The sequence below is a fragment of the Bison bison genome, unplaced genomic scaffold, assembly GCF_000754665.1.
Source record: "Bison bison bison isolate TAMUID 2011002044 unplaced genomic scaffold, Bison_UMD1.0 scf7180017864512, whole genome shotgun sequence".
Lineage (NCBI taxonomy): Eukaryota > Metazoa > Chordata > Mammalia > Artiodactyla > Bovidae > Bison > Bison bison.
Window position 1 is genome coordinate 2,581,187 of NW_011495066.1, and position 8,583 is coordinate 2,589,769.

Sequence of the window (8,583 nt, forward strand, 5' to 3'; positions counted from 1 at the left end):
CGGGGGGTGGCCCTGGAGCCAGCATGCTCCACCACTAGCAGCTGTTCTTATGCTGGGTGGCCCCAAGACTGAGGTTGGTCTATGCTGATCGGGCGGTGGGGGAGAGGGGGTCTCTTTCCTGTGGTCTGTGGGGCCCCCTTTCTCCCCCGCCAACCAGCCCTCCTGTACTCTGCTGTCGGCATTCTCTTTTCTGAGCACCCGCCCTCTGACATTTTGGGAGACTTCCATGCCCTCTGCTTGCGCCCACCCGTTGACCTCCACTAGCACTCACGTGGCGGCTGCTTGGCCGCTTTACCTTCCTCTTCACCTGACTCCTTGCGGCAAGGGATGCTGCCGCCTCCGTGAAGTCTTCCTCGGTTTCTTCCGTGCAGGGAGCAGATGCAGAGAAGACGGCGTGTGTTTGCCCTTGTCGTCCTATCAGCCACGGGCCCCCACCTCCAGTCCTCTGCCTCAGCGGCAGTTACTTGCTAAGTCTTCCCCCAGTAATCTGAGTGGCGGCTGTCACTAGAAGCCAGGAACACCGAACTGTCTGTGGTTTTCATCCCGCATTGCTACGCTCTTGTTTCTCTGTCTCACTGGTCAGATCCGCCTCCTCTGCGTTCGGTGGTGGCCTTTACATTTGTAGAAATACCGTTGAATCTATTCTTTGTCAGATTCTTTCTCATGATAGGTTATGAGAAAGATACTGTAATTCCCCGTGCTGTGCAATTTAGTTCACAAATTCATGCTGCTACTGCTAAGTCGCTTCAGTCGTGTCCGACTCTGTGCCACCCCAGAGATGGCAGCCCACCAGGCTCCCCCGTCCCTGGGATTCTCCAGGCAAGAACACTGGAGTGGGTTGCCATTTCCTTCTCCAATGCATGAAAGTGAAAAGTGAAAGTGAAGTCGCTCAGTCGTGTCTGACTCTTAGCGACCCCATGGACTGCAGCCCACCAGGCTCCTCCATCCATGGGATTTTCCAGGCAAGAGTACTGGATGGGGTGCCACTATCTTCTCCGTTATATATATTCATAGTAGTGTGTATATCTTAATCCCAAATTCCTCATTTATCCCAACCCTTCTTCCCCATTTAGTAAGCATCCGTTTGTTTTCTGTATCTGTGAGTCTGTTTCTGTTCTGTAAAGAAGTTCATCTGTATCATTTATTTGTCCTTTTTTTAAAATTATTCTTTATTAATTTTCTGTGCTGCACAGCTTGTGAGATCTTAGTTTCCCCCCTGACCAGGGATTAATCTGGGGTCCTGGGCAGTGAGAGGTCAGAGTCCTAACCACTAACCACTAGACTGCCAGGGTGTTACATTTTTTTTTTTTAGACTCCACGTAAAAGGGATGTCATATGATATCACTTAACTTCAGTCGTGTCTGACTCTCTGCGACCCCATGGACTGTAGCCCACCAGGCTCCTCTGTCCATGGGATTCTCCAGGCAGAAATACTGGCGTGGGTGGCCGTGCCCTCCTCCAAGGGGATCTTCCCGACCCAGGGACGAAACCCAGTTCTCTTGCGTCTCCTGCAGGCAGATTATTTACCAGTGGCGCCACTTGGGAAGGCTTAGTGTGATAATCTTCAGATAATCTCATCGGGGTGACCATGCTGTCCAGGGGGTACTGGGCAGTGAGGGTCAGTTTGGTTGTCACACCCTGGATGGATGGCAGGATTCCTATGGCGTCAAGTGGAGAGGGCCTGAAATACTGTTCAGAGTCCTCTCACGTGGAGCACAGCCCCCCATCCCCACCCCAGAGAATGCTTGCGTACCTGCTGAGTTGCTTCGGTTGTGTCCAACTCTTTGCGACCCCATGGACTGTATGTAGCCCACTGGGCTCCTCTGTCCATGGGATTTCTCCAGGCAAGAATACTGGAATGGGTTGCCATGCCCTCCCCCAGGGCATGTTCCCGACCCAGGGATCGAACCTGCATCTCTTAACGTCCAGTGTATTGGCAGGTGGCTTTACCACGAGTGACCACGAGAAGCCCACCGTGTAGGGTGATCTGGTCCCAATGCCAGTACTGCTGAGGTGGAGAAATCCCACCCCAGGTGCGTCCCAGCCAGGCCTACAGCTCCAGGGGTCACAGTTGAAGTGAAGTGAAGCGAAGTCAATCACTCACGTCTGACTCTTTGCGATCCCGGGGACCGTAGCCCACCAGGCTCCTCTATCCATGGGGTTTTCCTGGCACACTGGAGTGGGTTGCCATTTCCTTCTCCCGAGATCTTCCCGACCCAGGGATTGAACCCGGCTCTCCCGCCTTGTAGGCAGATGCTTTACCGTCTGAGCCACCAGGGAAGTCCATTGGTTACACAGACCTAACTCTGGGACTGTGACCTCTGCCACCCGCTCAGACGTGTGCCATCATCTCGTTAAGAATCCGCTCAGAGAGTGGGAGAGCCAACAGGGGTTTCAGGAAAAGTTCACACCTTCAAAAGCTTTTGCTCTCTCCTCTACTCTGACTTCCCAAACATCCCACCTTTTGCTCGAGCTCTGAACCTGGACGGCATCCTTACTGCTTCTGCCCCCGACCCCAGCACACACGCGCTGACCTGTGCATGCCCCGCGTCTCATCTCCAGGACATCGCGGACTCCGTGCGTCTTCTCTCCACCTCCGTGTTCCCCTCCGGCCCTTTGCGAGCTCCCCCGTGTTCCTCTGCAGGGCGAGAGCTTCTCTAAGCCTTTTGTCCTGAGAATGATGGGAGCCCTGAAGGGTTTTATTTTAAGTGGGCGGATGGTCAGATTTTCTTCTGTCCTTCAGCCTGGTGCCGGGTGAAGAGAGACCGAGGAGGAGGAGTCAGGCTCCTTCTGAGGCTGCAGAGTCCTCCGTGCCCAGGATCCACTGTCGCTCGCTTCTGCAGCACGGTCACCCGGCCCCTCCTCCCCGTGTCCCTGTCACCCAGGTCGCTATCGCCACTGGACGTTTGCGCTCGTGGGCTGCCTTCCTGCACGTTCGAGGGCTCCCTCCTCACAGTGCCCCGTCTCGGCCCACGGTGTGAGCTCAGCTCCGTGTCCAGTGGTCACTTCTCCCCCACTACCAGTTCTCTTACATGGTCTTGGGCGTTTTCTTACTAGTTAGTTGCCAATGTTCCGTTCTTGCTGAGATCCCCCCCTTCTCACCGTCCGGATACTTAAGTGTCACACGACCGCAGACATCGTGTTCCCTGATGCCAACAGCAGCATCGCCGAGCGGCGTCTGCTCTTTCCACACGTCTGGACGTGGAGTTCTCAGTGAGAACGTGCCAGGTTGCATCGAATCGAGCGAAAAATAACCTGTGTTTTTCGTTTAGTGTGTTTTAGGGTGCTTAGAGAACAGTGAGAGCTGGCTAGACGCTCTAGCTGGCTAGATGACCGCTCTTTGAATCTCTTACTTCTGGAGCACTGTGGACTGTGCAGAGATAAGTGAGATGTGTCTCGTGTTTTGGGGTGATTGGAATATCTAGTGAGGTGATCATAACTAGTTTGAGATTGAGAGTTTTGAACAGATTGCCTGTGAACAGGCTCAGTGTATGCACAGAGACGAAACACTAAATTTCACCAACGATGGTTGTCCACCATCTGACACTGTTAATGTTTCCGCTTCCTAAGACCCCCCTGCTTCAGAAAGCTGCGTAAGTCTTTGAATGGTCGAGAATGTAGTTGAGATGTTTTTGTTGACTTTTTTTGTTTTTGAACGGCCACAAGGGAGATCTGGCAATTTTTATTGAATTCACCAGGATCTATTTTCCAGATTGTATTGTAATATTTACTGCATTAAAAAAAAAGATGTTAAAAAATACTAGGTGTGATAAAGTGCAATTTGTTGTTATTTAGTCACTAAGTCGTGTCCAACTCTTTTGAGACCCCAGGGGCTGTAACCCACCAGGCTCCTCTGTCCATGGGGTTTCCCAAGCAAGAATACTGGGAGTGGGTTTCGTTGACTTCTTTTTTTGCCTGATGTTGGATGTGTTTTTGTTGACAGGTAACCGAAGACAGAAAACAGGCCTAAAAATAAATCCCAGAAGGAAGACGAGATTTGCCTACATTTGTCTCTGAGTAAGTAAAATTGTAAAATGGATTTCTTTCTTATTCTATAATGAAGTATCCTGTCAACTGGTCCATGTTTTTTAAAAAATTTACTATTACTTATTGGCTGTATGTACCAGAAACAGTAATTTCTCAAGATGTTTTGTAGTAGTTGATTTGGTAACCAAAACATGCCGTGTATCTGTCTGTGTTGGCACTTCGTGATAAACTCCTGTTTCGCGGAGCGTTTGGAAAGTCAGAAATTTTAGGAAGGAGAGATGGAGATGGTTATTGTGTGCTTTTGCAAGACGCATCATTTCTTTCATGGTCTCTCATTCCCGAGAACATTGCAGGTACTTATTTTCCCTCGGATGGCTGATGTATGAGAAACAGAGGTGTGTGTGTGTGCGTGTGTGTGTGTGTGTGTGTGTGTGTGTGTGTGTTTTTTGATGCTTGTCTTGTATGTGTTTGGAAACGACAGACATCCACTGCCTAGTTTGTGGTCCAGACAGAACTTTCCATAAACACCTTGTTGGACAGCATCGTGAGGCCATGTGGCCTGTGCTGGGGGCACCTGGGGAGGCGTTTTCCTTCTGTCCGAGCCCCACGTGGACTGTCGTGAGAGCATGGAGAACCCAGGCAGGGTTCCTAGAACGGGGACCTCTGGAGTCTGGAGCCATTGTCTTGGCTGCTGTATTTCACCCAGCTTGCAGCAAGGCCCGGGTCTCACCCAGATCAAGAATTTCCTTTTCAAGACCCCCCTTTTATGAAAGTCTTCTGTTTCTGGGGTGACTGTTCTCTGAATCTCTTACTTCTGGAGCATTGTGGAGTGTGTGGAGATTAAGTGAGATGTGTCTCGTGTTTTGGGGGAAGGCGTTACAGGTCTTAGAAAGCCGTGGCGTGGATGGGTGTCCCATGGACGGTGCAGACGTCTCCTGCTGTGGGAATTCCCAGGAAGGATCTACTAACCTGCCTTGCAGCCGCTGAGGAAGGCTGGACCTTCGTCTTGAAGGGGAGACTTGGACGGGTTTTGGTGGCGTTTGGGATCTCAGTGCATAGTGAAGATATGCATTCTAGATGGGGGGGCTCTATGGGCAAAGGCGAGAAATGAGCAATAAGATTTTTTTTTTCCTCTTTAAAGGGAAAAGTTGATAAGCCAGCCTGGTGCAATGCAGGGGAGTGATGGGGGTTATTGTTTAGTCGCTCAGTCGTATCCGACCCTTAGTAATCCCGTGGGCTGTAGCACGCCAGGCTTCCCTAAGGAAAAGGCAAGGGCCCTGATGTTAACCCTGCCTGCACAGTGCCCAAAGGAGTCTGATTCTGATTCTCTTAGCATCAGAGCTGCTATCTCCCTTTACCTAGACACGCCTGGGGTCACATACCCATCAGTAACAGATGGGCTTCGTGTAATTTGAAACGATATCATAGGTGACCTTTTGAACCAACCACCCCCAGCCCCCTGGGGTGAAGAAAGAACAGTAAATCATGGCAAGATACTTACATAACAACTCGTCTGCCAGCCACGGCCATATGGTATTAACAACTTGATCATGTTGTTATTCACATAGCCGACAATTCGCCCATTCAGAGTGTACGCTTCCGTGGTTTTTAGAATATTCACAGAGTTCCGCACCCATCGCCACAACTGATTCTAAACCATTTCCTCGCTCCCCAAAGAACCCCATGGACCCATGAGAGCTCACTCCTTGTTCAGGCCTCCCCCAGTCCCCAGCCACCGCCTGTCGATGGTCAGCATCTCTGGATTTGTTCATTCTGGATGTTTCGTGTAAATGCAATCACGCAGAGTGTGTGCGCTTCGTGGACGGTTGGTTTTTCACTCGGTGGAACGTTTTCAAGGTTCAACGGTGCTGTTGCATTCGTTTTGATTACCAGACCCCATTCCATTGGGTGAATAGCCCACGTTTGGTGTATCTGTTCATGAGTGAGACACTGTTACTTTTGACGATTTCTATTTTGAAATAATATTAGGCTCACAAGACATGGCAAAAATATGTGTGTGCGTGGTCTGGTGCTTTAGTTGTGTCCCACTGAACACATGGGATGCCATGAAATGTATAGCCTGCCAGGCTCCTCTGTCCATGGGATTCTCACTGGAGGGAATTGCCCACAGCCTCCTCCAGGGGATCTTCCCAACCCAGGGACTGAAACCACAGTCTCCTGCACTAGCGCCATCCAGGAAGCAAAAAAAAAAATAGCAAATTGAGGTCTAGGTCGTCCCCCGCCTTCCCTGGTCTTTCGTGAAGATACTATGTTATCAAAAGTAGGAAACTGACAGCTGCAGTTTTGCGCTGATGCAGCCCTGGTCTTCATTTTAGCAGTTTTGGGGTGTGTGCCTGCGTGCATGTGGACAGTGTGTGAGCTATAATCATACGTGGAGCTTTAAGTAACCCCCAGCATAATCCAACACAGAAACCGTTCCATTGGCACAGGAAAACCCCCGCGTGCCCCCACTGCATGGTCAGCCTCTGTGGCTCCTGGCAGCCACTGACTTCTCCGGCTCTGTAATTTTGTCCTTTCAAAAATGATCTTTCTGCCATTAGGGTGGTATCATCTGCATGTCTGAGGTTGTTGATATTTGTCCCGGCAATCTTGATTCCAGCTTGTGGATATTTCTCCCTGCAATCTTTATTCCAGCTTGTGCTTCATCCAGCGCAGCATTTCACGTGATGATGATGTTGTTCAGTTGCTTGGTCATGTCCAACTCCTTGAGACCCCATGGACTCCAGGCTTCCCTATCTTTCACCATCTCCCAGAGCTTGCTCAAACTCATGTCCATCAAGTCGGTGATGCCATCCAACTATCTCGTCTTCTGTCGATCCCTTCTCCTCTTGCTTCAATGTTTCCCAGCATCAGGGTCTTTTCTAAGGAGTCAGTTCTTCGCATCAGGTGGCCAGGGTTGGAGCTTCAGCTTCAGCATCAGTCTTTCCAGTGGATATTCAGCACTGATTTCCTTTAGGATGAACTGATTTCCTTTAGGATGAACTCCTTGCAGTGCGGTCCAAGGGACTCTCAAGAACCTTCTCCAACACCACAGTTTGAAAGCATTAGTTCTTCAGTGCTCAACTTGCTTTGTAGTTCAATTTTCACATCCATGTATGACTACTGGAAAAACCATAGCCTTGACTCGACGGACCTTTGTTGGCAAAGTAATGTCTCTGCTTTTTAATATGCTGTTTAGGTTGGTCACAACTTTGGCTGTACTCTGCATATAAGTTAAATAAGCAGGATGACAATAAACAGCCTTGATGTAATCCTTTCCCAGTTTTGAAACTGGTCCATTGGGGTGAGGTGTGGCCTAGTATAAGGGGATGGGTAGCCTTTTCTCACCAACTCTTTTCTGTTCATAAAATCCTAAAAGGGCTCAAAGGACTGCATTTTGGAGACATTCCCGGTAGAATTGTTGATGGTTAGAACCAGACACTAGCAGGGGCAACACAGCGTGTTCTGTGAATCTCATCTGGACAGTCTGCCGTGTTACAGACCAACCCGGTTGCAGGGCTTTTTCATACTAAGGTATGGTACAGGCAGTGGCACGGGTTGGAACATGGGTATTGTTCGGCAGGCTTGGGGTGCCATGGGCTAGACATAGGGTGTTGCTCATTTGTCTTATCAGAAGCCATAAAGCATCCAGGTGCCCTGGCAACCATAACTAGCTGATTGGAAAACGTGAATTCCACATGGATAATGGTGTAGTGCAGTTTCATTTTCTGAGGTCTCCTGCTGATGAAAGTGCATGATGAGATGCTGTTTGTCAGTGTGATTCAGCCCTTGCTTCCAGTCTTCGCTTGAGGTTTATTCAGTGTTCTTTTCGTCCAAACAACCTTTGCCTTGTTGAATCCCCAGAACACAGACGTAGAGCCCCACTGACATGCCCTCCCTCCAGGTTTTCAGGAAAAAACCCACTTTCTCTTGAGAAACCACTTCTTTCCTCTCGAACCCACAAAAACTCATGCTGTTGGCAGGGGCATGCCCTCAACTGATGGATCGGGAGTCTAGTGAGTCTCTTCTTCACGGAACTTGATGCAAATGGACATTGTGCCGTGCTAAGTCGCTTTAGTCGTGTCCAGCTCTGTGTGACCCCGTGGACTGTAGCCCACCAGGCTCCTCTGTCCATGGGGATTCTCCAGGCAAGCATACTGGAGTGGGTCTATTGCCATTCCTTCCCTTCTCCAGGGGATCTTCCCAACCCAGGGATCGAACCCATGTTTCTTATGTCTCCTGCATTGGCAGGCTGGTTCTTTCCTGCTTAACACCACCTGGGAAGGTATAAATGGACATTGAGTTCTGATTAATTAAAATTCAAGAATAAGCTCTTGAAATTGGCTGTAGCTTCTGGTTGTAAAATGGCCTGAAGGTGATGGCAGGTTTCTTTTCATTTCTGACATGTTACTACTTCTGACGCTTAAACCAAATCAGAGAGTGTTATTTTTCTTAGTATTACCTTTTGGTTTTCTTCGTAAACATGGGCGGTTCCTGAAGATCTCTTTCTTGAGGACAGGGGTTCTCCCCTGGGGGCAGTCTTTTAACCCGCCCCCAGGACACTTGGCAAAGTCTAGAGACATGTTTGGTTGTCAC

General features: G+C 49.6%; 1 long non-coding RNA gene across 1 annotated transcript in view; it reads left to right on the top strand.

Annotated features, from left to right (window-relative positions):
* The window catches only part of LOC104981015, a 102,958-nt gene that overhangs the window by 60,391 nt on the left and 33,984 nt on the right, over positions 1 to 8,583 (top strand). The window contains exon 2 of the long non-coding RNA XR_824324.1: positions 3,944 to 4,017. This is a non-coding gene — a long non-coding RNA (uncharacterized LOC104981015). The remainder of the gene's footprint in view (positions 1 to 3,943; positions 4,018 to 8,583) is intronic.